General features: G+C 33.5%; 1 protein-coding gene across 3 annotated transcripts in view; it reads right to left on the bottom strand.

The window, feature by feature from the left end:
* LOC142234847 (protein alan shepard-like) overlaps positions 1-21,594 on the bottom strand; it is a 726,065-nt gene that overhangs the window by 365,390 nt on the left and 339,081 nt on the right. The gene's annotated exons all lie outside the window — the stretch shown is intronic.

Below are 21,594 nucleotides of genomic sequence, written 5' to 3'. Positions count from 1 at the left end.
TTGCCTAAAATTTTAAATCTAGAATTATTTTAAGATCACAAATAGATGTAACGGAAATGAGGTGAATCAGCCCATGTGTTGGTACAGCCCACGTATAGACCGATCTCCCGATTTTACTCCAAGGGCAGTAGTTTTTATCCGATTTTCCTGATATAGTAAAACAAGATTGTTTTGAAAAGTCGCCATATTTTCATCGACATATTTTGAACCATGTAACTTATCCAATTATACACGTTTGTTCGTCATCTCAATACCTTGCATTCAAGTACAAACAACGATATAATCGGACATTTCTAGCTCGAGGTATAATTTGTTTAGTGAAAAAAGTCAGAAAAAAATAACGGGATATCTCAAAAACGGTTTCATAAAAATTTTTTTAACCTTCATTTTCGAATTCAGCAGATCAAAATAAGAAAAGTTATCAAATGTACATTTTCAGTGTAAACTAGAGTTAACAAACACCACACAAAAATTCATATTTGGATATAAAAAACAAGACCACTTCGGTATTATGGAGATAACACAAAGGGGGCAAAAGAAAGCAGCTGATTTTTTATCAATTTAGAATCTTGAAATATTAACTAATAAACCACAAAAAATCCCATTGGAGACTTCAGGGGGAATACAACTAAAACTCTACATGAAATTTATATATAAGAACGAACGAACACGAAACAATGAGACTGACAAAAATTGATTTTATAACAAATTTAAAACAATTATTACACAGTTTTTTTTTATTTTAAAATATAGTTAATACCATTTAATTCAATAATCATTTCGATTTATTTCGATATCATTTTTTTTTCTTTTGTTTTATTTATTTAAAAGTGCACTTAATTTTATACTTTTTCACACTTCAAAAAACAACTGCTTACTTGCTCTCTCTTTTGAAGCCGTTCTCAAAGAGTACAGATGGAATAACACAAAAACAAATACACATTGTAAAACCTTGTTTACATAAGAAACAGTGATGCCACACTTTTTGACAAATTTCTAACTTTGATTTTTTATTTTTGGCCAAAGGGATCGACCACTGTGCACTGGGGACCGACAACCGCACGAGAAAAGTGGTCTTCCTCGGCAAAGCAATGTCATTTTGAACCAACAAAGATCAGTCAACAACAGCAGTAGCCTTAATTCCTACACCGATTGTCGTGTTCATATGTAGATAAACTTTTCAATGAAGTCGTTTTGTCCTTAAAATTGGGTATCTTTACACGAAAGAAAATTTCGTTTGACAAAGGTCAATTTGACTTTAATAAGTTCTTCAAAATGAATTAAACCGTTTTTAAATTTGTTCACTTTTTTATCTTGACTAAAATATTTTTTTTTAAGACATTGTTCGCTTGAAGCATAGAATAATTTCTACTTGATTTTGATAGCTCATGAAGAAAAAAGCTGATAAAACAAATAAATTAGAATTTGTTTTCTAGAATTAAGTACGCAAAACTCGAATTTGAAAGGGAATTGTGTCTTAAATGCATCCTTACTTCAATCACCGCTTCTTTGGCTCGGAATCAATGCCGAAATCATTAGGGTACAGAGAATATCTTTGGAACTGAATATGATTTTGTTCCAGTGTAATTATAAGTGATTGATTGTGTATCTGCCGTGTGTCCCATCTGTTACATGTCCGCGTCACCTTTTCGATTGAACAGTTAAACCTACCTGTCTCACAACTGGATCACTCTGGACGAATCCCACCTTAAGGCCGGTACTCTGTTCGGTTTTCGCGTTGAAACTCCATACAAAACCAAAAAATGCGAAAAATTTGCGAAATTTTTTCCATTTGTGATACTTTGTTTTTTCGTGTTGAAAAACTGACGTTTATAGCACGGCGCCATTTGCAATGTGAATTAAGAAATAATTTATTTATTAAAAACTATTTGTGCGGGTTTATAAATCAAACACGGACCATATTTTTGTTCCGAAACTATACAAAGGATCAAAGGAATAGCAGATCAATTGCCCAAGGAAAAATAAAATGTTATTTTGTAAAAAGAAGCAACAACCACCAACTTAATCCAATATCGCACCCTGTAAAATAGCGCTCCAAGCTACCTAAAAAAACGCCGCTTTCTATGTGCGAAATAATGGTTTCCATAAAAATTTTTCGCAAGAATGAACATAGTACCGGCCTTTAGTCGCAAAATTTGTCCCCTCTCAATAATGCTGGTGACATTCATGAAACTTTGACCACTCCTTGATAAGAAAGAAGCACACCAGTTCATCTGTGGTACCACAATGTACTGAATAGTTTGACTGAGCCACACTGAAAAAAACACTTACATAATATATTGTTTTCGTAAATACTTGTAGTGAAATTATGAATTTTTTAATAATATATGTGGACGGTTTCATAAAATCAATGAAACTTTATTTAATATATCAAAAAATATTGGTTTTCTCTTAGCGTGAGAGAACCACACCATAGAGTTACTCTCATATGTAACAATACAAGCATATAATACGAGACAAAAAAAAAACGAAACAACGTTTTGAAGGCAACACGTGTGTTTGAGTTTTTCAGTACAGTTTGAGTCGCCGTCGTGATTCGAAGAATTTTTATTGCTGTAAAAAAATTGACAAAAGCAATATTAAATGGAAGCGTTACACACAAGTAATATAAAATATTATAAAATTATGTTCTTTACTGGTTGGACTTAGTAAACGGTTTTTAGTAAATGGGTTCATACATTTTGACAAATTATGCAGGCATTAAGAATCAGGGGAAAAATCTAAAGGAAAAGTTACATATATTGCACGACGTTTTTAATATATATAATGGAAAAGTACATATTTTTCAATGACGAAAAATATGTATACTTCATTTATAATATTAAAACCTCCATTCATATTATTTATATATTCGTAGCTAATGAAAACCTGTATTTTTTATCAATTGCTTTCATATAATTTATGAATCCGGTGTTTGGAAAATTTTTGTGAACACTATTCATAAAATAGTAGTATTATTTTTTTGTGTGCACTTAAACAGTGAAATCATGTCTTCCATGGACGCCTCCTAATTTTCCACAGGATAACTTCAGGAATCTTCACCATCGAAGGTTTCCACAACGCCTTCCAATTCTTTAAATGAGAGTGTGTGTCTATTTTCCATATATATATTCGTTGGAAATTTTCTACAGCTGGTTCCTGAACACTTCCTTTTTCCATATTGCCATCTATGTTTTCATCCTGGTTTTCTATTTTGTCTCCTGCATCAATTGTCTCGCCTGCTACAATTTTCATGAGGCGAAATTTCAAAACGGGCTTGGACCCAGCGGTTGACTCTTTGCGTTTTTCTAATTCTTCTCTCAATTGTGCTAAATTCATCTTATCCACGGATGACAAAATGTCTCCAGAAATTTCATCTTGGCTTTATTCTGCTTCTTGACTCATCATATTCTCCCTTCGTCGTTACTCGTCTTTATACGTCTTAAATCTTGTTTTTTTTTAATCTCTCTGTGCCCCCAAAAAATGTAAAGAATGGGATTTGGTTATATAAAAAATAGTTCTTTATTAGAAGGTATTCACAGAAAATGTATTCACAGAAAACTAAACTAAAATTGTGTACATATGAAGTTTGTAATTAAAGTGATATCAAAGCTACTACGTTTCAAACTAAAGGTGGGAATTAAGTTCGAGTTTAGCCGCTAAAATCGTAATTTTTAACGATTACTTTTTTTTTTGATAATCCATTGTAAGGAATACAAACTTTGTGAAAATTTGCTTTGACCCAATACCCATCAAGTTATAATGAAATCTGAAACAAAAATGTATAATTTTATGCCTTTTTTTACTGATTTAGTTTTCACTTTAGTGAAAAAAATGACGATTTTAGCGGCTAAACTCCAACTTAATTCCCACCTTTAGTTTGAAACGTAGCAGCAAGTGTTATATTCATTCAGCAAGTGTTATACTAAACATTATACGAGTACTATTGAAATATTCAGCTTCCACATATCTGCTAAGATTTATTTTAAGGAATTAATATCTTTGGTTAAAAGATTTTTTCCGAATTAAGAAAATCTGTTTTAGAAGTATCTGTTATCATTAGGATTTTGGATTTGGATTTTTGGCATTTGTTCCTACGTGAATGGCTTTATTAATATATCGCAAAAAGAGAATGAAAATAACATAAACAAGTATATACGGCCGTAGGTTCGGCCAGGCCCAATCTTATGTACCCTCCACCATGGATTGCGTAGAAACTTCTACGAAAGACTGTCATCAACAATCGACTTAATTGGGTTGTGGTATCTTAAAACTTTTTAACATCGATTTCTAAGTGAGTTAGTCCATACGTGGTATATATTAGACAAAAAAGGTATGTATAGGTAAGTCTACAAATAATTACGAATCTATATGGACTTTTGCACAGTACGAAGAGAGCCAGAATTGAAATATGGGGTCGCTTATATGTGGGCTATATACAATTATGAACTTGATATGGACCAATTTTTTGTGATTGGGGATCGATTTATCTGAGGGCTATATATAACTATAGACCGATATGGACCACTTTTGGCATGGTTGTTAAATATCATATACTACCACCACGTACCAAATTTCAACGAGATCGGATGAATTTTGCTTCTCCAAAAGGCACCGGAGGTCAAATCTGGGGATCGGTTTATATGGGAACTATATATAATTATGGGCTGATAGGAACCAATTCCTGCATGGTTGTTGGATACCATATACTAACATCACGTACCAAATTTCAACCGAATCGGATGAATTTTGCTCTTCCAAGCGGCTCCGGAGGTCAAATCTGGGGATCGGTTTATATGGGGCCTATATATAATTATGGACCGATATCGACCAATTTTTGCAATCAAATCTGGGGATCGGTTTATATGGGGCCTATATATAATTATGGACCGATTTCGACCATTTTTGCATTGGTGTTTGAGGCCATATGTTAACACCACGTACCAAATTTCAACTGAATCAGATGAATTTTGGTCTTCCAAGAGGCTGCGGAGGTCAAATCTGGTGATCGGTTTATATGGGTGCTATATATAATTATGGACCAATTTTTGCATGATTGTTAGGTTAGGTTAGGTTATGTGGCAGCCCGATGTATCAGGCTCACTTAGACTATTCAGTCCATTGTGATACCACAGTGGAGAGCTTCTCTCTTATCACTGAGTGCTGCCCTATTCCATGTTAAGCTCAATGACAATAGCCGAGTCCGAACGGCGTTCCACATTCCTGTGAAAACGCTTAGAGAAGCTTTGAAACCCTCAGAAATGTCACCAGCATTACTGAGGTGGGATGTTAGAGAGACATGATTGTTAGAGACCATATGCTGACACCATGTACCTAATATCAAGCGGATCGGATGAAATTTGCTTCTCTTAGATGCTCCGCAAGCCAAATCTGGGGATCGGTTTATATGGGGGCTATATATAATTATGGACCGATGTGGACCAATTTTTGCATGGTTGTTAGAGACCATATACTAACACCATGTACCAAATTTCTGCCGGATCGGATGAAATTTGCTTCTCTTAAAGGCTCGGCAAGCCAAATCGGGGGATCGGTTTATATGTGTGCTATATATAATTATGGACCGATGTGTACCAATTTTTGCGTGGCTGTTAGAGACCATATACTAACTGCATGTACAAAATTTCAGCCGGATCGGATGAAATTTGCTTCTCTTAGAGGATCGGCAAGCCAAATTTGGGGGTCCGTTTATATGGGGGCTATACGTAAAAGTGGACCGATATGGCCCATTTGCAATACCATCCGACCTACATCAATAACAACTACTTGTGCCAAGTTTCAAGTCGATAGCTTGTTTCGTTCGGAAGTTAGCGTGATTTCAACAGACGGACGGACGGACGGACATGCTCAGATCGACTCAGAATTTCACCACGTTCCAGAATATATATACTTTATGGGGTCTTAGAGCAATATTTCGATGTGTTACAAACGGAATGACAATGTTAATATACCCCATCCTATGGTGGAGGGTATAATGATATCTGTATCCTAATTTTAAGTTTACAGATCCTATATATAATGTTACAAAGGCTCAGAATCAATACCAAAATCTTTAAGGGAAGCTCAAAATCTTTGGAGCCAAGTAAATTTGTATTTGAGTGTAAGTTAGGGTAGACATTATCCCTAACCTAAACTAACGTAGCAATGTTATTTCACATTAGTATTCAAAATATCTATAAAATAGCAAAATTAAAAGAAACCCCAAAAATAATTCAAAGCTATCAGAACAGAAATAATGACAGAAAATTAAATAAACGCTCTACTCCTAAATTCAAAGACTTGCTAAAGTGTGGGCAATGTGGAAGCGGAAGTTAACTGGAGGACAAACGAACCGACATATAAAACAAACAATTCATGACATACTAGTGGCGAAACAGTGAAAGAGCAATAACCAAACATTAAAAAAGCTAACTATGTCAAAAGAAAAGATGGTTTTCAAAGAGTGGTCTAAGAAAGCGAACGACTTGCGAAGAAAGATGACAACGACAATCGACACTGGTATGTGCGTTAATTAAATTTTCCCCATTTTTTCTTTGTTTAGTTATTCAATGTGGTCGTTTTGGTCGATTTTTTTTCTTCCCATCCCGGTTGGGTTGCCCATAGTCGTTTGGCTGGTTTAGAGCAGAGCAGAGCAGATTGATAGGGAGTTGAGAAATGGCACGAAAGCACAATAGTACACCACAGGTGGTTCACATTGGTCCATGTTTGTTTACACATGGACTGATCTCCAGATGGTACAACCTTTCATGATTCCATAACGAAAATAATTGATCCAATTAATTATACCCAACAGAAATATTCATTTTCGCTCTTCGTGGCCGTCTGTCGATGTATTTTTTCTCAAGTCAATGTTGATTTATGGATTTTACATCTTCCAAATTCATTCAATTCGACTCCAAGTATAAATTGTCCATTTTTTATGTAAAAATAGTGTTTGGGACGATCTTTTTTGCTAGGTAATAAACTCAAACCATACGAAACTAATGAAAATTTGGATCACTAAACTGCGCTAAGTTAACATATCAAAAACCTATCACTCCCTTTTATATAGTCCTTCTCCATATACAATTCGAACCATGGAAAACTTTTGTTCAAGAATTTCTACAATAATCGCAATTATTTTAGTTCAAGCAATGTTTTCACTTCTTTAAGACATCTGTGAGACAGTTGGTTTCACCTACTCCTCCTCCTACTCAAAAGAAGTAGTTAGGGCCAGAAAGCAATTGTTGTTCATATCCTGTCATCCTTTTTCATGTTCGCGAATCTACTCGAAGGCCAAATGGAAAGAAGTTGAATATTTGCCATTCGCAAAATTGCTACAGTACGTATGGTTTTTATTACATTTTCAAAATTTATTTTATTTAATTTTTACCATTGTCTTTACAAAACCAATAGGAATGACGGCTGTAACTACAAGGATGAGTACCATCGCCTGTGAGTGTGTGTATGTGTATGCGTGCTTGTGTGCTTGTGTGATAATTATATTGAAACTTTTTCACTCAGAAATGGTAAGTTTGCTTAGGACGGTGAAGAAGACCATCGGCTGTTCTAGAGTAAATTTTTAAAAGTAATTTCAAACAATTCCATGCTACGGTAGAGGGTGATTGGTATGTAATGTAACATATGCCACTTTACTTTGGTTTTTGTATTTTTATGCCCTCCACCATTCCGTTTGTAACACATCGAAATATTGCTCTATGACCCCATAAAGTATATATATTCTGGGCCGTGGTGAAATTCTGAGTCGATCTGAGCATGTCCGTCCGTCCGTTCGTCCGTCCGTTCGTCCGTCCGTCTGCACGCAAAGAAAAAAACGTTTGGAAAACGTGTACCGAAAACGTTTTTCTTTTGTTAGAGTTTTTTGAATTGCTTCGAAAAATTCGTTTGTTACAAAATTCTTATTTTTTCAGTAAAAAAAGTTATTTTTGAACCAACAACACAGTCCATTTCGTTTATATCAAACACTGTTCTTTTCTAAATTTAGGTCTTTAATAAGACACATTTTACAGTTCATAGTAAAAATTTCATATAGTAGAATGTAATGTTGAAATTTTTCTCGGAATCTTCCGATCATATCTGGAATATATGTAAAAAAAAAAAAAAAAAAAAAACTTTGGTCGAAGCAGGGATCGAACCCACAACCCTTGGCATGCAAGTCAGACGTAGCAACCACTGCTCCACGGTGCCCAACTAAATGTATTTTTCTGTTAAATAAACTTTGTTTAATCGGCTCGTGGGCGCCGCAAGCTATGCTATATAAATATAACTTATATGGGTAATTGTCTATTGATGACAATAACGGCTACATAGCTCAGTGGATAGTGTGTTGGCTTACAAATTGCATGCCGCGGACCATGCAATTTGTAAGCCGTCCAGCCGAAAGGTAAAAAAAAAATTAAAAATTTATAAAATCGTATAATTTCTTCTACATTGTTTGTGTTACAGAAAAAGGTGCTAAGAACTAAAAAACTTGGTGGAAGTGGGAAAGATGTGAGGGAAAATGCAATTAGCCAGAAAAAATTTTTTTTGAGTTAGTCTTTATGAAATTGTTTTTACATCCTGGAAAAGAATAAACGTTTATCACAAAAAATATACTTTTCTTCCAAATACACTTCCTTTCAACGAAAAGCAAATGAGAAACGAACTTTGTTTGTCTAAAATTTCGTTTGGGAGGAAAGAATTATTTTTTTGCGTGTGTTGAAATCACGCTAACTTCCGAACGAAACAAGCTATCGACTTGAAACTTGGCACAAGTAGTTGTTATTGATGTAAGTCGGATGGTAATGCAAATGGGCCATATCGGTCCACTTTTACGTATAGCCCCCATATAAACGGACCCCCAAATTTGGCTTGCGGGTCCTCTAAGAGAAGCAAATTTCATCCGATCCGGCTGAAATTTGGTATATGGTGCTAGTATATGGTATCTAAAAACCATGCAAAAATTGGTCCACATCGGTCCATAATTATATATAGCCCCCATATAAACCGATCCCCCGATTGGAACACCGGAGCCTCTAGGAGAAGCAAATTTAATCCGATCCGGCTGAAGTTTGGTACATGGTGTTAGTATATGGTATCCAACAACCATGCAGGAATTGGTTCATATCAGTCCATAGTTATATATAGCCCTCATATAAACCGATCCCCAGATTTGACCTCCGATGCCTTTTGGAGAAGCAAAATTCATCCGATCTGGTTGAAATTTAGTACGTGGTGGTAGAATATGATATTTATCAACCATGCCAAAAGTGGTCCATATCAGTCCATAATCATATATAGCCCCCATATAAACCGATCCCGAGATTTGGTTTTGGAGCCTCTTGGAGGAGCAAATTTCATCCGAGTCAGTTGAAATTTGGTACATTGTGCTAGTATATGGCCGTTAACAACCATGCCTAACTAGGTCCATATCGGTCTATAGTTATATATAGCCCTCAGATAAATCGATCCCCAATCGCACAAAAATTGGTCCATATCAAGTTCATAATTGTATATAGCCCCCATATAAGCGACTTCCATATTTCAATTCTCGATTCGATATCGATTCGTAAGTATTTGTAGACTTACCTGTACATAACTTTTTTGTCTAATATATACCACGTATGGACTAACTCACAATTTAGAAAACGATGTTAAGAAGTTTTAAGATACCACAACCCAAGTAATTCGATTGTGGATGACAGTCTTTCGTAGAAGTTTCTACACAATCCATGGTGGAGGGTACATAAGATTCGGCCTGGCCGAACATACGGCCGTATATACTTGTTTTTTTTTTTTGTTTAATTTTCTGGTTAGAAGCAAAAAATTTCGGAAATTACATTAAATTTAAGAACCAGTTTAGATTTTTTCGAATTGGCTACTTTTGCCACGCGAAAAAGTATGCCCAGTTCCAAAGATTTTGTTTTTACAGCAATGATTTTGGTATTGATTCCGAGCTAACGAGCAGAGTTGAAGAAAGGACATATTTAAGACACAATTCTCTTTTAAATTTGAATTTAGCTTACGTGATTGTAGGAAACAAATATTGAAAATAATAAAAATAATATAGAAAACCAAGATAGAAACATTACTTTAATTAAGTCAATAATTTAAAGTTTTTAAATTTTTAATAAAAAAAATTAACTTTTTAATCAAACTCGGAAAACTAACTCAATTATAAAAAGTGAGGGAATTTTTTTAGTTTTAACTAAAAATTTATTTCAAACAATCACTTCCCAGCAAAAAAATTTGGAAGTTCTTCCAAAGGCACAACTTTAAAAGCACTTCCAGAAGATGCACTGCCAATGATGTTCTCTATTTTAGTACCCAGGAAGTTCTTTTAATTAAATTTTTTTAACCTGGTTTTTTCATACTTTTAATGGATAATTTTAACTTTTTTGTTTCAAATAAGTTAAAAACAGAGTAAGAATTCATAATATGATACAAATCATTTAATTTTTGTCAAAAAAAATGCTAAATCCAATTTGAAAAAATTGTGAATTTTTGAAAATATTTGAGGTCAAACGTTTCCGACAAGCGATAGAATCCATTAAAAATTATAAAACATTATACAAATTATTTATTTGACAAAATATCACAGAATTTTTGAATTTACATCCAAAACATTGAATTCGGCTCATACCTAAAGAAGTGCTTCAAATTCAGTGCAACGGCGGTTGAAATGGAGGACTTCCGTCCTATAACAAGCCCATGTTAAATTCATCGCTTCTGCGTCAATTTTGCACCACTGTATCCGGATCCAAAAAGAACATTTTCATTACTTTTTTGACGACGCTTTGTTGCTGGGTTGTTTAATCAAACTAAAAACACTAAGTCAGTTAGGAAAGTAATTGGAAATAGTTACGTTTTTAATGAAAAAGTTAATTGAGTTTTGCAATCAGCATCAATTAAATTTTTAATTGAATCAATTATAAAATTAATTGAAATTTACTAATAGAAAAATGTGATTGATACTATCATTTTCGTGCTTGAAGACGTTTCAATTATAAAATTAAGTGGATCAATTAATATGATGATTGAATCAGACAAAAAAACCAATTTTGTGTGCACTCAAAAAAAAGTTTACTTCGATCCAAAGGTTTTGACCTTCCTTTAAGGATTTTTATATTGATTCCGAGCCAAAGATGCGGCTTCTTTAAAATAAAGACATTTTTTAGGGACCTCCCTGGCTTTAAATCTAAATTAAAATTAAATTAAAAATGTTTTTCTTTGTTTTAAGGAACACTTGCCTTACTTTAAAGATCTACAACTTCAACAGAGGGACGCTAAATTTCAAGATGTGTGTCCTAAATTTAATGACAAAAATTATTGAAGCTACGATTATAAACTTTCTTTTAATCAAAATGTCATTATTTTAAAGAATTTTGTCCTTTGCTTGCGTAAATTTCGAGTCGTAAAATTTAAGTTGCATAATCTTCCATATTAGGTCAGTTTGTATATTTTTAGTTTGTTTATTTTTGGATTCTTTTTTACTTTGTAGTCAAGATACAAAAGGACAACAAACTTAATTTTGAAGAATTTTTCTTAGTTATTAAAGCCAAGTTGACCTTAGTCAATGAAAATTTTCTTTCATATAAAAAAACCCGTTTTTTTAAGTAAAATCTAAGGACAAACGACTTTAACAATTTTAGTATTCATTCCGAGCCAAAGAAACGGAGAATACAAGTAAGGATACTTTGAAGACACAATTCTCTTTTAAATTTGGGTTTTGTGTACTTGCTTCTAGGAAGCAAATTTTAATTTTTCGCTTTTTCAGCTTTTTTCTTCATATGCTATCAAAGTCCTTTAAAAACGAGTTAACGGCAACTTTATTTTCCAAACTCGACTTCCAGTAGAAATTATGTTATGTTCCAAGTAAATAAAGTGTTGAAAAACATGTTCTATTTTTTAACACTTTTTTGCTTTGTAGATGCAAAAGGCAACAAATTTAACGACAATTTCATTAATTCCAAAGAATTTTTGTGTCAAGTTGACGTTAGCCCAAACTTTTGTTCTTTCATGTTACGATAACCATTTTTAAGTGAAATCACTTAATTATAAGGACAATACGACTTCATTGAAAAGTTTATCGACTTTTGGACAAGGAAAAAAACTTTATATTAGAGAAATGCGTCTTCTATGCTAAGCAAAATTTGCTTTCGTATTTTGAAGACATGAAATCTTTGATCTCACTACAATATTTCTTCAGTGTTAGAATAGATTTCCAGCAGAAGGAATTCACATAATATCCACTTTAAGCTGATAATAGGATGTAAATTAAACTGACGATGTGATGGACATTTTCATCCAGAAGTTAATGATATGGAATAATATCAAGTTTTTAACAATTTTAATTGACTGCACTTTGAAATGTTTCTGGAAACTTTTTCTTGTCGATAAGCCACTCATTTTTCATCGGTCAGCTTCTTGCAAGAATGTAGGATCCAAAGATTTTAATTTTCTGCAAAGTAATTTAAATTTAATGACATCTCTAAAATGTTGATTTAATTTTTCATATTAACTTACCAATTATTATAAACTATTTGAAGCAGTTCCAGTTAATTGTCCAACATTTTTTCATCGGTTAGCTTTTTAATGTTTTCAAGAACGAAGAATCCATAATTTTAGTTTTCGGCAAAGAGATATACATTTCGTGACTTCGTTAAAATTGTATTACATTTTTTATTTTCACTTACCTATTCTTATAAACTATTTGCAGTAAATTCAGTTATTTGTCTAAAATTTTCAATTTTTTTATTTCTTCCAGTTGACCACGAACTTCGTTGGACAAAGAAGTATTTAAAACCACATGGTTTTTTCGTTGCATTTTAGGGTAGTGTTTTGTTAAAGTGTTCTCATATTATCTTCAAAACCTTTTTAAAGAATTCGTCAACATTTTGGCAAATTGGAAGTAATTCGCAAATAATTTGAAGATGTATTGAAGAAGAGCTGTTTCACGTCAAGTTGAATATATGTTGAAAATTACATTTACCCTTAAACTGAAAAGTTGTTGCATGTGAAAAGCGCTCATCCTGTGTTTATTCTGTAATTTAAAAATACAAAGGTGAAAAGCCGTTCTGAGAATTTAGTTGGGCGGAACTGCCTTAACTGGTCTTCAATTAAAGGGAATCACATATAAATTCCTTTTTTCCTGCTTTGAATACTTCTTTTAAATTAGCGTAGATTTTCAAAATTTTCAAACTATCATTGTGCTATTCTTCCATTAAACCGTTTATCGTAAAGTTCTTGCCAAGCGAAACGCAGCTTAAACAATGATACCTCTGATAGTGCAAACAACTTTTTTAATAGACACCAATAAGAACAATGCGATTATGGTGAAGAAATTCTATACTGTTTTAATGATATTTTCCCGATATGATTCGACATTTATTTTGATCGACAGTGGGCGATGTTCCGAGCTAAAAAAGCGAGGAATTACACTAAGGATATACTTAGGTTAGGTCATTGAGCTTAACATGGAATCGGGCAGCACTCAGTGATAAGAGAGAAGTTCACTAATGTGGTACCACAATGGACTGAATAGTCTAAGTGAGCCTGATGCATCGGGCTGCCACTATACCTAGCCTAACCTATAGCCGAGTCCGAATGGCGTTCCACATTGCAGTGAAACCACTTTGATTGATTAAATTAAATTTCTAATTGTAAAATTAAATTAATTTTTTGTATTAAAAACTAAACTATTTTTAATCGCTGTTATTATATTTCAATAACTTTCTATAATCATTTTTAATGGTTATAAGTTTGAATCAAAATTTCAAAAAAAAAATCAAAAAAAATTAATTAAGAATTACAAAAAACAAAAAAAAAAAAAACAAGTATATACGGCCGTAAGTTCGGCCAGGCCGAATCTTATGTACCCTCCACCATGGATTGCATAGAAACTTGTACTAAAGACTGTCATTCATAATCGAAGTAATTGGGTTGCGGTAACATTTGCTGATGGCAAGGTATCTACGTTAGTCCATATCGGCCAAAAAAAGGCCGATTAAATACGTATATAATTCAGTTTGACAAAATTTTTAATAGAAATAAAATGTTGACAAAATTTTCTATAGAAACAAAATTTTGATAAAACTTTCTATAGCAATAAAATGTTGACAAATTTTTCTATAGAAATAAAATTTTGACAAAATTTTCTACAGAAATAAAATCTTGACAAAATTTTGTATAGTAATAAAATTTTGACAAAATTTTCTATAGAAATAAAATTTTGACAAAATTTTCTATAGAAATAAAATTTGACAAATTTTCTATAGAAATAAAATTTTGACAAAATTTTCTATAGAAATAAAACTTTTGACAAAATTTTCTGTAGAAATAAAATTTTGACAAAATTTTCTACAGAAATAAAATTTTGACAAAATTTTCTACAGAAATAAAATCTTGACAAAATTTTGTATAGTAATAAAATTTTGACAAATTTTTCTATAGAAATAAAATTTTGACAAAATTTTCTATAGAAATAAAATTTTGACAAAATTTTCTATAGAAATAAAATTTTGACAAAATTTTCTATATAAATAAAATGTTGAAAAAATTTTGTATAGTAATAAAATTTTGACAAAATTTTCTATAATAATAAAATTATGACAAAATTTTCTATAGTAATAAAATTTGTACAAAATTTTCTATAGAAATAAAATTTTGGTAGATTATTTGTGGTGATCGGCTATATATAACTATAGACTGAAACGTACCAATTTTGGCATGGTTGTTAGCGGCCATGTACTAGCCCAATTTACCAAATTTCACCACGTAGCAAATTTCAACCGGATCGGATGAATTTTGCTCCTCCAAGAGCTCCGGAGGTCAAATCTGGGGATCGGTTTAAATGGGGATTATATATATTTAAGACCGGTATGGACCAATTTTTGCATGGTTGTTGGAGATCATATACTAACACCACGTACCAAATTTGCGTGGTTGTTAGAGATCATATACTAACACCATGTGCCAAATTTCAGCCGGATCGGATGAAATTTGCTTCTCTTAGAGGCTCCGCAAGCCAAATCTGGGGATCGGTTTATATGGGGCTACATATAATTATGGACCGATATGGACCAATTTTTGCATGGTTATTAGAGACCATATACTAACACCATGTACCAAATTTCAGCCGGATCGGATGAATTTTGCTCCTCCAAGAGGCTCTGCAAACCAAATCTGAGCGTCGGATTATATGGGGGCTATACGTAAAAGTGGACCGATAGGGCCCATTTTCAATACCACTACTTGTGCCAAGTTTCACGTCGACAGCTTGTTTCGTTCGGAAATTAGCGTGATTTCAACAGACGTACGGACGGACGGACATGCTTAGATCGACTCAGAATTTCACCACGACCCATAATATATATACTTTATGGGGTCTAAGAGCAATATTTCCATGTGTTACAAACGGAATGTCAAAGTTAATATACCCCCCAAGTGAGTAAAGTAGAAAGTCGGGCGGGGCTATATCATACCCTAAACCACCCCCACTGAATTAGTAAACATTGTTTGTGGGGTATCAATGGTTTAGGTTTGGGGAAAACCCGAATTTCCATATTTAAGAATTTACCCCTTAATACATGAGAGTTTTATCACAATCTGAAGAGAAATGTCTGATATTAGGAGCTATAGTTGATTATGAACCTACAGAGTTAGTATGCCACTAATATTGAGTATGCCACTAATATTAAAAAGATGAAATCGCTCAATTAATGTGGGTAATAAATCCAAAATTCCGAAAATAGGGCCAAAGATTTATGTAATAGCTACATGTAAGTCTAAATACGATCGGCTAATACATGCACTCAAAAAAAGTTTACTTGGATCCAAAGAGTTTGACCTTCCCTTAAGGATTTTGGTATTGATTCCGAGCCAAAGATGCAGCTTCTTTATAATAAAGAATATTTTTACCGACTTATCTGGCTTTAAATCTAGGACCAATTTAATGCATGTATATTTGAAATTTGAGCAACATTGAAAGAGTATTATGGCCAAATTTGGGAAAATCGATCGATGCATATATATGGGAGCTATATATAAATCTGAACCGATTTGGATGATATTTTCCAGATTTAGTTGATACCACAGAAGATTACCTTGTGCTAAATTAGAGTAAGATTGGGCGTTAAATAGGGCTATTGTGGTCAGAAATAAAGTTATAAGGGGTACATTTTTCAATAACGGGCGATACATATATATGGGAGCTATATCTAAATCTGAACCGATTTGGATTATATTCTGCAGGTTTTGCTGATATTACAGGAGACTACCTTGTGCTACTTTGGTCAAAAATAAGGTTATAAGGGGCAAATTTTTGAAAATCGGGCGATACGTATATATGGAAACTATATCTAGATCTGAACCGATTTGGATGATATTTTGCACATAGAGTCAGTGCTATAGAAGATTAGAGTAAGCGAAGTTTGAGTAAGATCGGTTGATAAATAAGGGTTTTATGGCAAAATTTTTGAAAATCGGGTGATACATATATATGGGAGCTATAGCTAAATCTGAACTGATTCCGATGATTTGTTGCACATATAGTAAGTCCTATAGAAAAATAGATTTGGCCAACTTTGAGTCAGATTGGTTGATAAGTAAGGACTTATGGCCAAATTTGGGAAAATCGGGTGATACATATATATGGGAGCCACCGTGGTGCAATGGTTAACATGCCCGCCTTGCATACACAAGGTCGTGGGTTCGATTCCAGCTTCAACCGAACACCAAAAAGTTTTTCAGCGTTGTATGCTGGTGACATTTCTGAGTGTTTCAAAGCTTCTCTAAGTGGTTTCACTGCAATGTGGAACGCCGTTCGGACTCGGCTATAAAAAGGAGGTCCCTTGTTGTTGTTGTTGTAGCCCTTTGGAGTTGGTATTTTCGAGTTTTTCGGGAAATAAGCATACTCCAAATGGGGGTTTGCAGTCCTTGGACAGGGTTGAAAACCCTGTGTCCGCCCCGGGCCGTAGACCCGACTGCAACGAGGGCGGAGGTCCCTTGTCATTGAGCTTAACATGGAATCGGACAGCACTCAGTGATAAGAGAGAAGTTCACCACTGTGGTATCACAATGGACTTAGACTGAATAGTCTAAGTGAGCCTGATAAGTCCCCGGTCTGACACATAGATGGCGTCGCTAGTATTAAATGCATATTATTTTTATATAGTACCAACCTTCAAATGATTCGTGTCAAAATTTGACGTCTGTAAGTCAATTAGTTTCTGAGATAGAGCGTCTTTTGTGAAGCAAGTTTTGTTGTGAAAAAATGGAAAAAAAGGAATTTCGTGTTTTTATAAAATACTGTTTTCTGAAGGGAAAAAATACGGTGGAAGCAAAAACTTGGCTTGATAATGAATTTCCGGACTCTGCTCCAGGGAAAACAACAATAATTGATTGGTATACAAAATTCAAGCGTGGTGAAATGAGCACGGAGGACGGTGAACGCAGTGGATGCCCGAAAGAGGTGGTTACCGACGAAAACATCAACAAAATCCACAAAATGATTTTGAATGACCGTAAAATGAAGTTGATCGAGATAGCAGAGGCCTTAAATATATCAAAGGAACGTGTTGGTCATATCATTCATCAATATTTGGATATGCGGAAGCTCTGCGCAAAATGGGTGCCGTGCGAGCTCACATTTGACCAAAAACAACAACGTGTTGATGATTCTGAGCGGTGTTTGCAGCTGTTAACTCGTAATACACCCGAGTTTTTCCGTCGATATGTGACAATGGATGAAACATGGCTCCATCACTACACTCCTGAGTCCAATCGACAGTCGGCTGAGCGGACAGCGACGGGTGAACCGTCTCCGAAGCGTGGAAAGACTCAAAAGTCCGCTGGCAAAGTAATGGCCTCTATTTTTTGGGATGCGCATGGAATAATTTTTATCGAATATCTTGAGAAGGGAAAAACCATCAACTGTGACTATTATATGGCGTTATTGGAGCGTTTGAAGATCGAAATCGCGGCAAAACGACCCCATATGAAGAAGAAAAAAGTGTTGTTCCATCAAGACAACGCACCGTGCCACAATTCATTGAGAACGATGGCAAAAATTAATGAATTGGGCTTCGAATTGCTTCCCCACCCACTGTATTCTCCAGATCTGGCCCCCAGCGACTTTTTCTTGTTCTCAGACCTCAAAAGGATGCTCGCAGGGAAAAAAATTGGCTGCAATGAAGAGGTGATCGCCGAAACTGAGCCCTAATTTGAGGCAAAACCTAAGGAATACTACCAAAATGGTATCAAAAAATTGGAAGGTCGTTATAATCGTTGTATCGCTCTTGAAGGGAACTATGTTGAATAATAAAAAAGAATTTTGACAAAAAATGTGTTTTTCTTTGTTAGACCGGGGACTTATCAGACAACCTGTTAAGTGAGCCTGATATATCGGGCTGCCACATAACTTAACTTAACCTTATGGGAGCTATATCAAAATCTGAACCGATTTCGATGAAATTTGGCACGCTTGAAGGGTGGTCAGGTGGTCAATTGGATTACGTTGTGAGAAATTTGACGCCGATCGGGCGCAATCTGACCCCATTTATCGAAATCGGGCGATACATATATATGGGAGCTAGATCTAAATTTGATCCGAATAGCGTTCGTCCCTGTGCCAAAAAAGCGCCACATACCAAATTTCATCAAAATTGGTTAATAACACTAGCCAACAGTCGTTTTGTGAATTGGTTCTAGCATAATTTTTCTCATTGATTTTGACCTACTAAACGCGAAAATGAGTTTTAAAAAATTTTCTGTCGATTGGTTTTCGAGATACAAATTTTTGAACTTTTCTTTTAATTTTTGGAGGTACACTTACAATTTTGAGAATATCTTTCGTCTTCTTTGACCTATTTGATCCTACTACTACTCAAATTAAAGAAAATTGAGCCATCTACAACTCATTCTCAGACAATTTTCAAATCGGGTAAGTAGTTTGGATGTTGGCGGCTTAAAAAGTTAAAAAAATTCATATAAAATATAAAAAACGATGCTAACAGCAATTTTGGTTGTTTTACGTATAGCTGAAATTTTTGCAAAGAAAATAAGCCCTTTTGCTGTTAGCATCGTGTTTTATATTTTATATGAATCTGCCACATTTTTACTACAAAAACGCCGTTTTTTAACCTTTTTAAACCGCCAACATCCAAACTACTTACCCGATTTGAAAATTTTCTGAGAATAAGTTGTAGACGGCTCAATTTTCTTTAATTTGAGTAGCACTAGGATCAAATACAACCTCATAAAAAATCGCTTCTGTAACATATACTCCCAAACATATTTTGCTTCAAGCATATACATTTTTGGGTATTGCCCATACATTTATATGTTTGATCTCTTCCAATATATAATATGTTTGAAAGCATATTGGTCTAAACAATATATGCTTGGGTAGTCTAAGTTCCAAACATTTTGTATTTTTGCATCCAAATTCAATAATGTTGTCTTCCAAAAAACAATATGTTATTATGTGAACATATAATGTTTGGAAGCATTTTGCACCCAAAAATATTATATGCTTAAAAAAAATTCTCCCAAACAATATTGTGCTTAAAATTTTATTTATTTATTTATATATTTACAATCATAATGAATTATGAAAATAAACAGGTAATATAGGTGCTAACAACATAGATTTTCGACCTGAATGCTCAAAATTTTGTTTCTGCCTAATTGTATATTCCCCCACATCTTTCTCACTTCCGCGAGATTTTTTAGTTCTTAGCACCTTTTTCTGTAATACAAACATTGTAGAAGAAATTATTCAATTTTATGTTTTTTTTATTTTAATTTTACCTTTTGCCGGACGGGGATTCGAACAGCGAACCACACATTTTGTAAGGATCAAAGAAGTAGCTGATCAATTGCCCAAGGAAAAATAAAATGTTAATTTTGTAATAACAAGCAACAACCACCAACTTAATTCAATATCGCTCCCTGTTAAATAGCGCTCCAAGCTACTAAACACATATATGTTTATAGGCTATTTCTAAATTAGTATATGTTTGCATCCAAGCATATTATATTTACAAACATTTTATGTCCCAAACATAATATGTTCTAACATATTAACATATATGTCCCAAACATGTTATGCTAGTTTATGAACATTATATACTTGCACTTAAAAATATTGTGTTTAAAAATTTGTGTTCCAAACATATAATGTTTATAGCCAAACATATGAAAAACAGTCTTTTTCATCCGTGTATAGCTGAAATTTTTACAAAGAAAATAAGCCCTTTTGCTGTTAGCATGGTGTTTTATATTTTATATGAATTTTTATATGTTTTTTTTCTGCCACATTTTTACTACAAAAACGCCGTTTTTTAACCTTTTTAAACCGCCAACATCCAAACTACTTACCCGATTTGAAAATTTTCTGAGAATGAGTTGTAGACGGCTCAATTTTCTTTAATTTGAGTAGCACTAGGATCAAATACACCCTCATAAAAAATCGCTTCTGTAACATATACTCCCAAACATATTTTGCTTCAAGCATATACATTTTTGGGTATTGCCCAAACATTTATATGTTTGATCTCTTCCAATATATAATATGTTTGAAAGCATATTGGTCTAAACAATATATGTTTGGGTAGTCTAAGTTCCAAAAATTTTGTATTTTTGCATCCAAATTCAATAATGTTGTCTTCCAAAAAACAATATGTTATTTTGTGAACATATAATATGTTTGGAAGCATTTTGCACCCAAAAATATTATATGTTTAAAAAAATTCTCCCAAACAATATTGTGCTCAAAATTTTATTTATATATTTACAATCATAATGAATTATGAAAATAAACAGGTAATATAGGTGCTAACAACATAGGTTTTCGACCTGAATGCTCAAAATTTTGTTTCTGCCTAATTGTATATTCCCCCACATCTTTCTCACTTCCAAGACATTTTTTAGTTCTTAGCACCTTTTTCTGTAATACAAACATTGTAGAAGAAATTATTCAATTTTTTTTATTTTAATTTTACCTTTTGCCGGACGGGGATTCGAACAGCGGACCACACAGTTTGTAAGGATCAAAGAAGTAGCTGATCAATTGCCCAAGGAAAAATAAAATGTTAATTTTGTAATAACAAGCAACAACCACCAACTTAATTCAATATCGCTCCCTGTTAAATAGCGCTCCAAGCTACTAAACACATATATGTTTATAGACTATTTCTAAATTAATAAATGTTTGCATCCAAGTATATTATATTTACAAACATTTTATGTCCCAAACATAATATGTTCTAACATATTAACATATATGTCCCAAACATGTTATGCTAGTTTATGAACATTATATGCTTGCACTCAAAAATATTGTGTTTAAAAATTTGTGTTCCAAACATATAATGTTTATAGCCAAACATATGAAAAACAGTCTTTTTCATCCGTGTAGGTCAAAGAAGACGAAAGATATACCTCCAAAAATTAAAAACAAAAAGTTCAAAAATTTTTATCTCGAAAACCAATCGACAGAAAATTTTTTAAAACTCATTTTCGTGTTTAGTAGGTCAAAATCAATGGGAAAAAGTATGCTAGAAACAAATAACAGAGAAAATTTTGTTATTTGTG

The sequence above is a fragment of the Haematobia irritans genome, chromosome 4, assembly GCF_050003625.1.
Source record: "Haematobia irritans isolate KBUSLIRL chromosome 4, ASM5000362v1, whole genome shotgun sequence".
NCBI classification, from domain to species: domain Eukaryota; kingdom Metazoa; phylum Arthropoda; class Insecta; order Diptera; family Muscidae; genus Haematobia; species Haematobia irritans.
Note: the sequence above shows the minus strand (reverse complement) of the source record. Positions and strands in the feature narration are given on the sequence as shown.